Here is a 16092-nt window from a genome sequence, read left to right on the forward strand (position 1 = left end):
GTGTGGGGTATCTCTTCACGGCTGCTCCAGTAAAGTGCAGCTGCTGCTCCTTACCTTGGACGAGGGGTATCTCCTCACCACTGCCCTCCTGACCTTCAAAGTGGGATAGCTCCTTTAGGCCCTCCTGCACCCACGCAGCCTTGGCTCCTTGGACGTGGGGTTGGTCCTCCTGGCTGCCACCCCTCAATCATATGAAGTCAAATCCAGTTTTTATAAAAAATTTTTTTTTAATTAACTTAAGCCATAGCTGATGTAAGGAAGACAATCTAGTAAATGAAAATGTTCTGAATACCATTTAACATTAGGGAAATGAAAATTAAATCGATGATAAAGCATCACTACATATCCACTAGAATTTAAGTTTATGAAATTATGAGTTCTGACCCTTTCAAGTGTTTGCAAAGATACAAAAAAACCGGATCTGTCATACTCTGATGGTAGGAATATTAAACAGTGTCTTAGTGTTCTTGGGCTGTTATAACCAATTACCACACACTAGGCATCTTTAACAACAGAAATTTATTTCTCACAGATTTGGAGACAGAAATCTAAGATCAATGTGCAAGTCCTTTTGATTCTTTGTGAGTACCCCCTTCCTGGTTTATAGATGATTACTTTTTGCTGTGTCCTCACATGAGGAAAAGAGAGAGAGGTCATCTCTTCTTATAAGGCACTAACCTCATTCATGCCAGCTCCTCTGTGACCTGATTGTTTTCCAAAGATCCCATCTGCAAGTTCCATCACCATGGGAATTAGGCTTTGACATATGAATCTTAGTAGGGGCACAAATATTCAATCCATACCAAATTGTAAAGATACATTGGAAAATAATTTTATATTTAAAAATTAAAAGACTTTATCATACAATCTGACCATTTCATTCTTAGATACTACACAAGAGAAATGAAAGCATATGCATACGTCCCTACAAAGAATCATATGAGAAGGTTTATATTAGTTTTATTTGTAATTATTGAAATTGTAAATTATCCAAATATCCCTCAACATGTGAATTGGTAAATAATTCATATTGTATCCATACAATTAAATCTACTCATCAATAATGAGAAATGAATCAGTTTTAATTAAAGAAACTTAACATGCAACATTGTGTAAGTTTAAGGTGTAAAGTGTTACTTTTTGTAATATTGCTAATGTAGTGATATTTATCACAGTATATAATTATTGTATAGTATTATTATCTGTATTCTTTGTACTATATATTAGATCTCTGTGGCTTATTTACTGCATATTACAAATTTGTACCTTTGAACACTGTCACTTTTATCCTGTTCCTCCTCTGATAATCACCATTTTACACTTTATGTTAAGTTTATTTATTTTTTTTTTGTATTTTCACATATGTCATCTTACATAGCACTTGTCCTTCTCTGACTTGTCTCATTTAGCATAATTTGCTCAGGGACAATCCATGTTGTCACAATTGAAAGTGTATCCTCCTTTTTCATGGCTGAGTAATATACCATTATATATAAAATGGAATTATATATATATATATATCAAGAGAGTTCCAGAAAATCATCTATTTCTGCTATTGACTATGCCAAAGCCTTTGACTGTGTGGATCACAATAAACTGGAGAATTCTGAAAGAGATGGGAATACCAGACCACCTGATCTGCCTCTTGAGAAATTTGTATGCAGGTCAGGAAGCAACAGTTAGAACTGGACATGGAACAACAGACTGGTTCCAAATAGGAAAAGGAGTACATCAAGGCTGTATATTGTCACCCTGCTTATTTAACTTCTATGCAGAGTACATCATGAGAAATGCTGGACTGAAAGAAACACAAGCTGGAATCAAGATTGCCGGGAGAAATATCAATAATCTCAGATATGCAGATGACACCACCCTTATGGCAGAAAGTGAAGAGGAACTAAAAATCCTCTTGATGAAAGTGAAAGTGGAGAGGGGAAAAAGTTGGTTAAAGCTCAACATTCAGAAAACGAAGATCATGGCATCCGGTCCCATCACTTCATGGGAAATAGATGGGGAAACAGTGGAAACAGTGTCAGACTTTATTTTTCTGGGCTCCAAAATCACTGCGGATCGTGACTGTAGCCATGAAATTAAAAGACGCTTGCTCCTTGGAAGGAAAGTTATGACCAACCTAGACAGCATATTCAAAAGCAGAGACATTACTTTGCCAAGAAAGGTTCATCTAGTCGAGGCTATGGTTTTTCCTGTGGTTATGTATGGATGTGAGAGTTGGACTGTGAAGAAAGCTGAGTGCCAAAGAATTGATGCTTTTGAACTGTGGTGTTGGAGAAGACTCTCGAGAGTCCCTTGGACTGCAAGGAGATCCAACCAGTCCATTCTGAAGGAGTTCAGCCCTGGGATTTCTTTGGAAGGAATGATGCTAAAGCTGAAACTCCAGTACTTTGACCACCTCATGCGAAGAGTTGACTCATTGGAAAAGACTCTGATGCTGGGAGGGATTGGGGGCAGGAGGAGAAGGGGACGACAGAGGATGAGATGGCTGGATGGCATCACTGACTTGATGGACATGAGTCTGAGTGAATTCCGGAAGTTGGTGATGGACAGGGAGGCCTGGCGTGCTGCGATTCATGGGGTTGCAAAGTGTCGGACGTGACTGAGACACTGATCTGATCTGATATATATACAGACACACACACACATACATATGGACTTCTCTGATAGGTCAGCTGGGAAAGAATCTGCCTGCATTGCAGGAGACCCGGATTAAAATCCTGGGTCAGGAAGATCACTTGGAGAAGGGATAATCTGCCCACTCCAGTATTCTTGGGCTTCTATTGTGGCTCGGATGGTAAAGAATCCACCTGCAAGTCAAGAGACCTGGGTTCCATCACTGCGTCAGAAAGATCTCCTAGAGAAGGGCATGGCAACCCACATTACTCCATGACAATCCCCACAGACACAGGAGCCTCGTGGGCTACAGGCCATGGAGTCACAAAGAGGCAGACACACCTCAGTGACTATGCACTCTGTGTGTGTGTGTGTGTGTGTGTCTGTGTGTGTATACTGCTTCCCTGGTGGCTCAGAGGTTAAAGCATCTGCCTCCAATGCAGGAGACCCAGGTTCAATCCCTGGGTTGGGAAGATCCCCGGAGAAGGAAATGGTAACCCACTCCAGTATTCTTTCCTGGGGAATACCATGGACAGAGGAGCCTGTTGGGCTACAGTCCACGGGGTCACAAAGAGTTGGACACGACTGAGCGAGGTACTTGACTTACTTGATATATATACACACAAATAACTTTGTATCCATTCATTTGCTGTTGGACATATGTTTTGTCAAAATCTTATTTTCATTTCCTTTTTGTATATACTCAGAAGTATAACTAATGAATTGTACAGTTATTCTATTTTTAATTTTTTAAAATATTGTTTTCCATAGTGGTTTGATCAATTAAATTCCCCCAAATGTAAGATGATTTCCTTTTTACCACACCCTTGCCAACACCTGGAGTTTCTTATCTTCTTGATGATAGCCATACTAACAGTTTTCAAATGATAGCTCTTTGTGTTTTTTATTTGCATTTCCTTGATGATTAATGATGTTGAGCATCATTCCATGTGTCTGTTGGTCATTTTTATGTCTTCTTTGGAAATTTTCTATTTAGAACTTCTTCCCATTTTAAATTAGGATGAACTATTCATGTGGGTAACTACACAGAGTAATCTCAGACTGTTGTTGAATTACACTGAAACCAGATAAAATGTGCATAATGTATGACAAACTTTAAATACAATACTAAAAAATGCAAACTATTTAATAGAAGACATATCAGTGGTTACCTGGGTGTAAGGAGGAGAATAAAAGGGATAGATTGCAAAGTGACAAGAAGAAAGTGTTGTGAGTGATGAATATGGTCAGTATGTTGATTGAGATTATTTAACAGATGTATACTTATCACAAAATTCATTAAATTGTACATTTTCAATATGAAAAACTGTACAATTGTATTGGGTGTCTGTTATGGTCTGAATTGTGTCTCCAAAAAGTTGATCTGTTGAATCCCTAACACTTAGTATTTCAGAATGTGACTATACTTAGAGGTAAGATGTGATTAAGTCAAAATGAGGCCATTCAGTTCAGTTGAGTTCAATTGGTCAGTCGTGTCCGACTCTGTGTGAACCCATGGACTGCAGCACGCCAGGCTTCCCTGTAAATCACAAACTCCCATAGCCTGCTCAAACTCATGTTCATCAAGTGGGTGATGCCATCCAACCATCTCATCCTCTGTTGTCCTCTTTTCCTCCTGTCTTCAATCTTTCCCAGGATCATCAGGATCTTTTCCAAAGAGTCAGTTCTTCGCTTCAGGTGGCCAAAGTATTGGAGCTTCAGCTTTAGCATCAGTCCTTCCAATGAACATTCAGGACTCATTTCCTTTAGGATTGACAGATTTGATCTCCTTTAAGTCCAAAGGACTCTCGAGAGTCTTCTCCAACACCACAATTCAAAAGCATCAATTATTTGGCCCTCAGCTTTCTTTATGGTCCAATTCTCACAGGCATACATGACTACTGGAAAAACCATAGCTTTGACTAGACAGACCTTTGTCAGCAAAGTAATGTCTCTACTTTTTAATATGCTGTCTACGTTGGTCATAGCTTTTCTTCCAAGGAGCAAGCATCTTTTACTTTCATGGCTGCAGTCACTATCTGCAGTGCTTTTGGAGCCCAAGAAAATAAAATCTGTCACTGTTTCCATTCTTTCCTCATCTATTTGCCATGAAGTGATAGGACCAGGTGTTATGATCTTCATTTTTTGAATGTTTAGCTTTTAGCCAGCTTTTGCATCTTCCTTTTTTACTGTATCAAGAGACTCTTTAGTTCTCTTTTGCTTTCTGCCATAAGTGTAATGTCATCTATCAATATAAAAATATTGATATTTTCCTCTGAAATCTTGATTCTAGCTTGTACTTCATCTAGCCTGGCATTTTTAAAGACGTACTATGCATATAAGTCAAATAAGCAGGGTGATAATTTGCAGTCTTGATGTTCTCCTTTCTCAATTTGGAACCAGTCTGTTGTTCCACATCCAGTTATAATGGTTGCTTCTTGACCTGCATACATGGTTTCTCAGGAGGCAGGTAAGGTGGTCTGGTATTTCCTTCTCTTTAAGAATTATCCACAGTTTGTTGTGATCCACAATGTTGATGACTTTAGCATAGTCAATGAAGCAGATATAGATGATTTCCTGGAATCCTCTTGCTTTTTCAATAATCCAATGGATGTTGCCAATTTGAACTCTGGTTCCTCTGCCTTTTCCTTCTTTATTTTTTTAAATATAAATTTATTTATTTTAATTGGAGGCTAAATTACTTTACAATATTGTATTGGTTTTGCCATACATCAACATGAATTCGCCACGGGTGTACACGTGTTCCCAATACTGAACCCCCTTCCCAGCTCCCCATAATATCCCTCTGGCTGATCCCAGTGCACCAGCCCAAAGCATCCTGTATCCTGCATTGAGCCTGGACTGGTGATTCATTTCATATATGATATTATAGATGTTTCAATGCCATTCTCCCAAATCATCCCACCCTCTCCCTCTCCCACAGAGTCCAAAAGACTGTTATATACATCTGTGTCTCTTTTGCTGTCTCGCATACAGGGTTATCATTGCCATCTTTCTAGCTTCCATATATATGCGTTAGTTTACGGTATTGGTGTTTTTCTTTCTGGCTTACTTCGCTTTGTGTAATCGGCTCCAGTTTCATCCACCTCATTAGAACTGATTCAAATGTGTTATTTTCAGTGGCTGAGTAATACTCCATTGTGTATATGTACCACAGCTTTCTCATCCATTCATCTGCTGATGGACATCTAGGTTGCTTCCATCTCCTGGCTATTATAAACATTACTGCGATGAACATTGGGGTACAAGTGTCTTTTTCAATTCTTGTTTCCTTGGTGTGTATACCCAGCAGTGGGATTACTGGGTCATAAGGCAGTTCTATTTCCAGTTTTTTAAAGGAATCTCCACACTATTCTCCATAGTGGCTCTACTAGTTTGCATTCCCACCAACAGTGTAGGAGGGTTCCCTTTTCTCCACACCCTCTCCAGCACTTTAGCTTGTAGACTTTTGGATCACAGCCATTCTGACTGGCGTGAAATGGTACCTCATTGTGGTTTTGATTTGCATTTCTCTGATAATGAGTGATGTTGAACATCTTTTCATGTGTTTGTTAGTCATCTGTATGTCTTCTTTGGAGAAATGTCTGTTTAGTTCTTTGGCCCATTTTTTGATTGGGTCGTTTATTTTTCTGGAATTGAGCTGCAGCAGTTGCTTGTATATTTTTGAGATTAGTTGTTTGTCAGTTGCTTCATTTGCTATTATTTTCTCCCATTCTGAAGACTGTCTTTTCACCTTGTTGTGCAGAAGCTTTTAAGTTTAATCAGGTCCCACTTGTTTATTTTTGCTTTTATTTCCAATATTCTTGGAGATGGGTCATAGAGGATTCTGCTGTGATGTATGTCGGAGAGTGTTTTGCCTATGTTCTCCTCTAGGAGTTTTATAGTTTCTGTTCTTACGTTTAGATCTTTAATCCATTTTGGGTTTATTTTTGTGTAAGGTGTTAGAAAGTGTTCTAGTTTCATTCTTTTACAAGTGGATGACCAGTTTTCTGAGCACCACTTGTTAAAGAGATTGTCTTTAATCCATTGTATATTCTTGCCCCCTTTATCAAAGACAAGGTGTCCATAGGTGCGTGGATTTATCTCTGGGCTTTCTATTTTTTTCCATTGATCTATATTTCTGTCCTTGTGCCAGAACCATATGGTTTTGATGACTGTGGCTTTGTAGTAGAGCCTGAAGTCAGGCAGGTTGATTCCTCCTGTTCCATTGTTCTTTATCAAGATTGCTCTGCCTTTGCTAAATCTAGCTTGAACATCTGGAAGTTCTTGGTTCATGTAGTCTTGAAGTTTAACTTGTAGAATTTTGAGCTTTACTTTGCTAGCATGTGAGATGATTGCAATTGTGTAGTAGTTACCTGACTGATGTCCTTATAAGACCAGGAAATTCAAACAGATAAATAGGCATTCTTTGCAAACACAGAGAAAATACCATGGGAAGGCACAATGAGAGATGGCATTTTGTTATTCTAGAAAAGTGACATTATGACAAACCAAACTTGCTGGTGATCTTGACTTTGAAATTGGAGCTTTGTAACCGTGCAAAAATATTTCCTTTTATTTAAGCCACCAAGCCTGTAGTTCTTTGTTACAGTAGACTTAGCAAATATAATGGCTCTTTCAATTACTCAGAAACTTCAAATAAAAACTGATAGCTGGGTCTCACTTCAGACCATTTGAAAGTGAATTTCACTGACTAAAACCAATGTAGCTAAATTTTTAAAGCAACCATCTCAAGTGATCTAATGCCCAAATAACATTGAAAACCATTGCTCTGTGTAATGATTTTTATACCATTAGTTTTGATTGTTTGTAAGTGTCATTCTAGTTGGGTTATATCACTTTTAGCATAACCTTAGTTGTTACATTCCACAATATTTCTCCACATTTATTGAGGACATTGACAGTTGGATTAAAATTTTCCTCTTCACTTGCCAAAATTTTCAGCATATAAAATTTACACAACAGAAACATATTGAGCATTAACTAACTGACAATTATTATCCTTTGCCTTGGAAGTATAAAACAATGTAGATAACAAGTCTGTTCACCCAAGAAGCTCAAAACCTATTGCAGGAAAAATATATTTTTATTTTAGTGTTATAAGTGTTATATTAGAAGGAAGCACAGAGGAGGAATATCTAACTCAGATTAAGAGTTGAGTTCAGTTCAGTTCAGTTCATTCACTCAGTCGTGTCAGACTCTTTGGGACCCCATGAACTGCAGCAGGCCAGGCCTCCCTGTCCATCACCAACTCCTGGAGTCCACACAAACCCATCTCCAGTGAGTCAGTGATGCCATCCAACCATCTCATCCTATGCCATCCCCTTCTCCTCCTGCCTTCAATATTTCCCAGCATCAGGGTCTTTTCAAATGAGTCAGCTCTTCACATCAGGTGGCCAAAGTACTGGAGTTTCAGCTTCAACTTCAGTCTTTCCAATGGACACCCAGGACTGATTTCCTTTAGGATGGACTGGTTGGATCTCCTTACAGTCCAAGGGACTCTCAAGAGTCTTCTCCAACACCACAGTTCAAAAGCATCAATGCTTCAGCGCTCAGCCTTCTGTATAGTCCAGCTCTCACACCCATACATGACCAATGGAAAAACCATAGCCTTGACTAGATGGACCTTGGTTGGCAAAGTAATGCCTCTGCTTTCTATATGCTGTATAGGTTGCTCATAACTTTCCTTCCAAGGAATAAGCATCTTTTCTTTGGGGGGTGGGGGAATGAAAGTATATGCTTTATCATTACCTATTTTAAAATTTTAATTTGAAATAATTTCAGACTTACAGAATAACTTTAAGAATAGCACAGAGAACTCCAACTATCCTTCACACATATTCAACAGTTGTTATTGTTTTGCCACTGTTCCTTAATAATAATTTCTCTTAGATAATACACATAATACTATTATCTAGCATACAGTTTATATTCAAATTTTACAAGTTGCTCCAAAACTGTCCCATTAATGTAGTTTTTAGCAGTGCAGGATCACACATTCATTCAGTTTGTCATTCAACTTTAGTTTATAATGTGAATGTTATTCAGCCCTTCTTAGCCTTTTATTATATTGATATTTTTGAAGATTCAGTCAGCCAGTTCAGCTGCTCAGTCTTATCTGATTCTTTGCAACCCCATGGACTGCAGCAGGCCTGGCTTCCCTGTCCACAACAAACTCCCAGAACTTGTTCAAATTCATGCCCATCAAGTCGGTGATGTCATCTAACCATCTCATCCTCTGTCATCCCCTTCTCCTCCTGACTTCAATCTTTCCCAGCATCAGGGTCTTTTCAAATTAATTGGTTCTTTGCACTAGGTAGCCAAAGTGTTGGAGATTCACCTTCAGCATCAGTCCTTCCAGTGAATATTAAGGTCTGGTTTCCTTTATTTATTTTTTTTAATTTTATTTTATTTTTAAACTTTACAATATTGTATTGGTTTTGCCAAATATCGAAATGAATCCGCCACAGGTATACATGTGTTCCCCATCCTGAACCCTCCTCCCTCCTCCCTCCTCCGTCCCCATACCATCCCTCTGGGTCGTCCCACTGCACCAGCCCCAAGCATCCAGTATTGTGCATCGAACCTGGACAGGTGACTCGTTTCATATATGATATTATACACATTTCAATGCCATTCTCCCAAATCATCCCACCCTCTCCCTTTCCCAGAGTCCAAAAGACTGTTCTATATATCAGTGTCTCTTTTGCTGTCTCGTATACACAGTTAGTATTACTCAGTCATTAAAAAGAATACATTTGAATCAGTTCTACTGAGGTGAATGAAACTGGAGCCTATTATACAGAGTGAAGTAAGTCAGAAAGAAAAACACCAATACAGTATACTAACCCATATATATGGAATTTAGAAAGATGGTAACAATAACCGTGTGTATGAGACAGCAAAAGAGACACTGATTTCCTTTAGGATTTACTCGTTTGATCTCCTTGCAACCCAACGGACTCTCAAGAGTCTTCTCCAACACCACAGTTAAAAAGCATCAATGCTTCAGCACTCAGCTTTCTTTATAGCCCAAATCTCACATCCGTACATGACCACTGGAAAAACCATAGCCTTGACTAGATGGATCTTTGTTGGCAAAGTAATGTCTCTGCTTTTGAATATGCTGTCTAGGATGGTCATAACTTTCCTTCCAAAGAGTAAGCGTCTTTTAGTTTCATGGCTGCAATCAACATCTGCAGTGATTTTGGAGCCGAGAAAAATAAAGTCTGACACTTTTGCCACTGTTTCCACATCTATTTGCCATAAAGTGATAGGACCATATGCCATTATATTAGTTTTCTGAATGTTGAGCTTTAAGCCAAATTTTTCACTTTCCTCTTTCACTTTCATCAAGAGGCTCTTTAGTTCTTCTTCACTTTCTGCCATAAGGGTGGTGTCATCTGCATATCTGAGGTTAGTGATATTTCTCCTGGCAATCTTGATTCCATATTGTGCTTCCTGCAGCCCAGCGTTTCTCATGATGTACTCTGCATATAAGTTAAATAAGCAGGTGACAATATACAGCCCTGATGTACTCCTTTTCCTATTTGGAACCAGTTCATTGTTCCATGTCCAGTTCTAACTGTTGCTTCCTGACCTGCATATAGGTTTCTCAAGAGGCAGTTCAGCTGGTCTGGTATTACCATCTCTTTCATAATTTTCCACAGTTTATTGTGATCCACACAGTCAAAGGCTTTGGCATAGTCAATAAAGCAGAAATAGATATTTTCCTGGAACTTTCTTGCTTTTTCAATGATCCATTGGATGTTGGCAATTTGATCTCTGGTTCCTCTGCCTCTTCTAGAACCAGCTGGAACACCTGGAAGTTCATGGTTCACATATTGCTGAAGCCTGGCATGGAGAATTTTGAGCGTTACTTTACTAGTATGTGAGATGAGTGCAATTGTGCAGTAGTTTGAGCATTATTTGGCATTACCTTTCTTTGGGATTGGAATGAAAACTGACCTTTTCCAGTCCTGTGGCCACTGCTGAGTTTTCCAAATATGCTGGCATATTTATTGAGTGCAGCACTATCACAGCATCATCTTTTAGAATTTGAAATAGCTCAACTGGAATTCCATCACCTCCTCTAGCTTTGTTTGTAGTGATGCTTCCCACCTGACTTCACATTCCAGGATGTCCGGCTCGAGGTGAGTGTGAGTGGTCACACCACCATGATTATCTGGGTCATGAAAATCTTTTTTGTACAGTTCTTCTGTGTATTCTTGCCATCTCTTCTTAATATCTTCTGCTTCTGTTAGGTCCATACCATTTCTGTCCTTTATTGAGCCCTTCTTTGCATGTAATGTTCACTTGGTATCTCTAATTTTCTTGAAGAGATCGCTAGTATTTCCCATTCTATTGTTTTCCTCTATTTGTTTGCATTGATTGCTGAGGAAGGCTTTCTTATCTCTCCTTGCTATTCTTTGGAATTCTGCATTCAAATGGGTATATCTTTCCTTTTCTCGTTTGCTTTTCGCTTCCTTTTGTTTCACAGCTACTTTTTAGGCCTCCTCAGACAACCAAACTATAGTACAAAGCTCCAATAATTACAATATTTTTGCACTGGTCAAAAATATTAATAAATGAATCCTGAATTAATAGGTATGAATACAGAGCCCAGAAATAAACCCACACTTGTATGACCAATTAATCTATGACAAAGGAATTAAGAATAAACAATGGGGAGAAGACAGATTTTTAAGTAAGTTTGGGAAAACTCAGTACTTCCATACTAAATAATCAAATGGGCTAATCTCTCACACCATCTAAAAAGATAAACTTAAGATACATTAAAGTCTTAAATGTAAGACATGAAACCATAAATTTTGAGAAGAAAACTTAGGCAGTATGCTCTCTGACAACAGTCTCAAGAATTTTTTTTCTTAAATATGTCTTCTTACACTAGGGAAACCAAAGTGAAAATTAAAAAAATAAGACCATCTCAAACTTAAAAGTTTTGTATAGCAAAGAAAGCTATCAATAAAATGAAAAGACAGTCTGCTAAATGTGACATGATATTTTAAATAATGTATCCACTAAAAGTTTAATATCTAAAATATACAATGTACTCATGTAACTAAACACCAAATTAAACAAAAAAAATCCAATTTAAAAATGGACAGAGGACCTGAATAGAGTGCTTTTTATAAAGAAGATATACATATCACCAACAGACAAATGAAAAATATGCTCAATGTTATTAATCATTAGCAAAATGCAAATCAAAACCACAATGAGATACTACCTCACATCTGTCAGAATGGTTTTCATCAAATGGATAACAAATTACAAGTGCTGGCAACTATGAGGGGAAAAAAGCATCCTTGTGTATTGTCGGTTGTGTTGTAAATGGGTGCAACAATTGCAGAAAACAATATAGAGTTTTTGCAAAAAAGTAACTGTAAAAATAGAACTGCCATATGAAACCAGTAATTTAACTTCTGGGTATTTACCTGAAGAAAATAAAAATACTAACTTCATATTTATTTGTGTATTCATTTATTTACCTGCACTGGATCTTAGTTCTAGCATGCAAACATTTGGTTGTGGTATGTGGTATCTAGTTTCCTGACCAAGGATCAAACCCAGGCCCCCTGCATTTGGGACACAGAGTTTTAGCTACTGAATCACCAAGGAAGTCCACAAAACAGTAATTTGAAAATATAGCACAATAAACTTTTTTTTTTACAACACTGTTTACAATAGCTAAGTTATGGAAAATATAATGTCCATTGACAGATAAATGAATTAAAAATGCGGAACATATAAAATGAATTATTATTTATTACTCTACCATTAAAAATCCTTGCTGTTTTCCACAACACGGATGGATCTAGCAGGTATAATGTTAAGTGAAATAAGTCAGACAGAGAAAAATAAATACCATGTTATTATCTCACTTATATGTGAAATCTAAGTCTAAAGAAACAAAATCAGCACATATTTACAGGGAACAAGAAGTTGGTTGCCAGACTGGAGAGAGGTTTGGGAACAAAATAGGTGCAAATCTGAGGAGATCACAATGTAGGAGTAGAAGGACATTTATCATACCTCTCTCCGTGAAAACATCAAAAATACATCTATATGTGAAGCAACTCTTACTGAAAACAAAATGGGTGGCAGTAATACTCTTCTACAATCAACACTGTAAGAAAAATAATCTACAGTAATTCTGGTAGGAAGGGAGAAGTGATCAGATTGGAACCTGTGCCTGATGCAGGAACACAGAAGATGAGGAAGCTATCGTGGCTCAGAGACCATCACTGGTAGCATGAGGTTTCAAACACATATTGCTTTAGCCCAGTCCTGAGGTCCAATCCCAGGGAGAAAAGTACCATTAGCTAGTTTAAAGGCCAGTGGGATTTGCAGGTGGGATGTAAGAAACCAAAACTCCACTCATGAAGAATGTGCACATCTACTTGCTCATTACTGGGGAAAAGGCAAAGGAAGAAGATATAAAATTCCCAGGGCTCTGGGCCTGGGCCAGTTTTCCATGACCACCTTTACATGAAATCTGACCAGCACTGTAACTACTCCAGCCCCTCTTACCTGGGCACAACTTACCCCTTGAGAAGAGGCTGCCATTGCTGAGGATAATGTACACTTGGCAGGGACAGAGATGGCTTGGACCTAACCCTGAATTTTAATGGGACAAGTGTGGTCACTCCTGGTGCTTCCAAGGGAGGTAGATTGGGAGGTGTCTAGAGCTCTGTGTAGCATGTTGAGATTGTCCCAGCATGTACCACATTTTGCACTGGGTGCCCACGCCAGCACCTACTGCTTCAGTGTTTTTCCCCATGGAGATAAATGTACTGAAATCAACAGGGGAGCAAGCATGCACTTAGAAGGATTGGAACAAACTCAGACTCAATGATGCCTTTTGCTTTAGCATCTCATAATATTACTCAACCCTGATAGAACAGTGAAAGCCACCTAGCATAGGAGAAAGACAACTATTACCTGGCTCTGACTTTGGCCTTTCCACCTCTAACCCCATCTCCCACCCAGGTAATAACTGCCAGCACACCCTGAGGAAGACATGACTCATGCTCACTTCTAATCCATTTGTCCCACCAAAGACACTGTACAAATGCATACAGCATAGGGATGTTCCAACAGAAAGACACTTATTCAAGACCAGAATAGGTAACAGTGACAGATAATTTCATAGACATAAGGTTGAACAAAATGGGGTTTATTTAAAAAAAGAAAAGAAAAGAAAAATCCTTTGAAAAAAACATCTAATGCAATGGAGATAAATAATTTACTAGATAAAGGGTTCAAAGGAATAAGAGTACTAATTAACTAGGAAAAAGAATACATGAACATGGTAAAAATTTTAACAAGGAAGTAAAAAAGAAATAAGATAAAAAGATCCAATCAGGGGGGACTACCTTGGTCACCCAGTGGTTAAGATTCTGCCTTCAAATGTAAGGGATGTAGGCTCAGTCCTTGGTTGGGGAACCAAGATCCCACATGCCATGGGACAACTAAACTCACATGTTGCAACTACTGAGCCAGCATGTCTCAACTAGGGCACCTGCGTGATATAACAAAAGATCCTGCATGCTGCAACTAGATCCAATCCAGCCAAATATCAACTAATTATAAACTTAAAAAAGGACCAGTCAGTGATAAAGACTCAAATAAATGAAAAGAAAAACATATAAGAAAAACATATAAGAAGGAGTTAATAGCAAATTAGGTGATGCTTCTATGGAAGATAGAATTATGGATATCACCCAATCAAAAAAAAGAAACAAAAGAAAAACAGATATTTACTAAATTAGAATAGTTTAAGGGACCTCCCAGGCAACATCAAGCATAACAACATTTTCATTATAAAGGTCCCAGAAGGAGAAAACAGAAAGTGGTCAAAAATGTATTTGATGAAATTATGGCTGAAAATTTCCCAAAGCTAAAGAAAGAAACAGATTTCCAGGAACAGGAAGCACAGAGATTCCCAAAGGAGATGAACCCAAAGAAACACACTCCAAGACAGATTATAGTTAAAACTGTAAAAGTTAAAGATAAATAGAAGGATAGGCATTAGCACTTCTCTAAATGTTTGATCGATTTTTCCTGTAAAACCATCTGATGCTGGGCTTTTGTTTTTTGGGAGAATTTTTTATCAGAGCTTCAATTTCAGTGCTTACAATTGGGTTGTTCATAATTTCTATTTCTTCCTGGTTCAGTCTTGGAAGATTGAACTTTTCTAAAAATCTGTCCATTTCTTCCAAGTTATTGATTTCATTTCCATATACTTGTTCATCATAGTCTCTCATAATCCTTTGTATTTCTGCATTGTCTGTGGTAGCCTCTCCTTTTTCGCTTCTAATTTTGTTGACTTGATTCTTCTCTCTTTTATTATTGATGAGTCTGGCTGAATGTTTGCCAATTTTGTTTATCTTCTCAAAGAGCCAGTTTTCTTTCATTTATTTTTTCATTTATTTCTGGTCTGATCTTTATGATTTCTTTCCTTCTACTAATTTTCTTATTCTTTTCCAGTCGTTTTAGGTGTAAATTTAGGTTGTCTATTCAATGTTTTAGTTGTTTCTTGAGATAGGATTGTAATGCTATAAAATTCCCTCCTAGAGCTACTTTTGGAGAAGGCAATGGCAACCCATTCCAGTACTCTTGCCTGGAGAATCCCATGGACGGAGGAGCCTGGTAGGCTGCAGTCCATGGGGTCGTTAAGAGTCAGACACAACTGAGCGCCTTCACTTTCACTTTTCACTTTCATGCATCGGAGGAGGAAATGGCAACCCACTCCAGTGTTCTTGCCTGGAGAATCCCAGGGACGGGGGAGCCTGGTGGGCTGCCATCTCTGGGGTTGCACAGAGTCGGACACAACTGAAGCAACTTAGCAGCAGCAGCAGCAGCAGCAGAGCTACTTTTGCTGCATCCCATTGATTTTGAATTGTCGTGTTTTCATTGTCATTTATTTCTAGAAATTTTTTATTCCCTTTTGATTTCTTCAGTAACCTGTTGATTATTTAGAAATTAATTGCTTAATCTCCATGTTTGTGTTTCTTACAGTTTTCTTTTTCTTTTAATTGATATCTAGTCTCATAGCATTTTTGTCGGAGAAAATGCTAGATATAATTTCAATTTTCTTAAATTTACTGAGGTTTGATTCCAATTACAAGCATTGAAATTGAAACTGTGATGAAAAATCCCCCAAAAAACAAAGCCCAGGACCAGATGGTTTCACAAGTCAATTCTATCAAACATTTGGAAAACAGCTAATGAGCTAATGTCTATCCTTCTAAAACTCTTTCAAAAAATTGCAGAGGAAGGAACACTTTCAAACTCATTCTATGAGGCAAGCATCACCCTGATACCAAAACCAGACAAAGACAACACAAAAGAAGAAAACTACAGGCAAATATCACTGATGAACATACATGGAAAAATCCTCAAGAAAATTTTAGCAAA

General features: G+C 38.1%; 1 non-coding gene across 1 annotated transcript; it reads left to right on the forward strand.

Annotated features, from left to right (window-relative positions):
• The first annotated feature begins 3029 nt into the window (after window positions 1–3029).
• TRNAW-CCA lies at window positions 3030–3101 on the forward strand. The gene has a single exon. It is a non-coding gene; the product is annotated as a tRNA-Trp (tRNA).
• The last annotated feature ends 12991 nt before the right edge of the window (window positions 3102–16092 follow it).

The sequence above is a fragment of the Bos indicus x Bos taurus genome, chromosome X, assembly GCF_003369695.1.
Source record: "Bos indicus x Bos taurus breed Angus x Brahman F1 hybrid chromosome X, Bos_hybrid_MaternalHap_v2.0, whole genome shotgun sequence".
Classification (NCBI taxonomy): domain Eukaryota; kingdom Metazoa; phylum Chordata; class Mammalia; order Artiodactyla; family Bovidae; genus Bos; species Bos indicus x Bos taurus.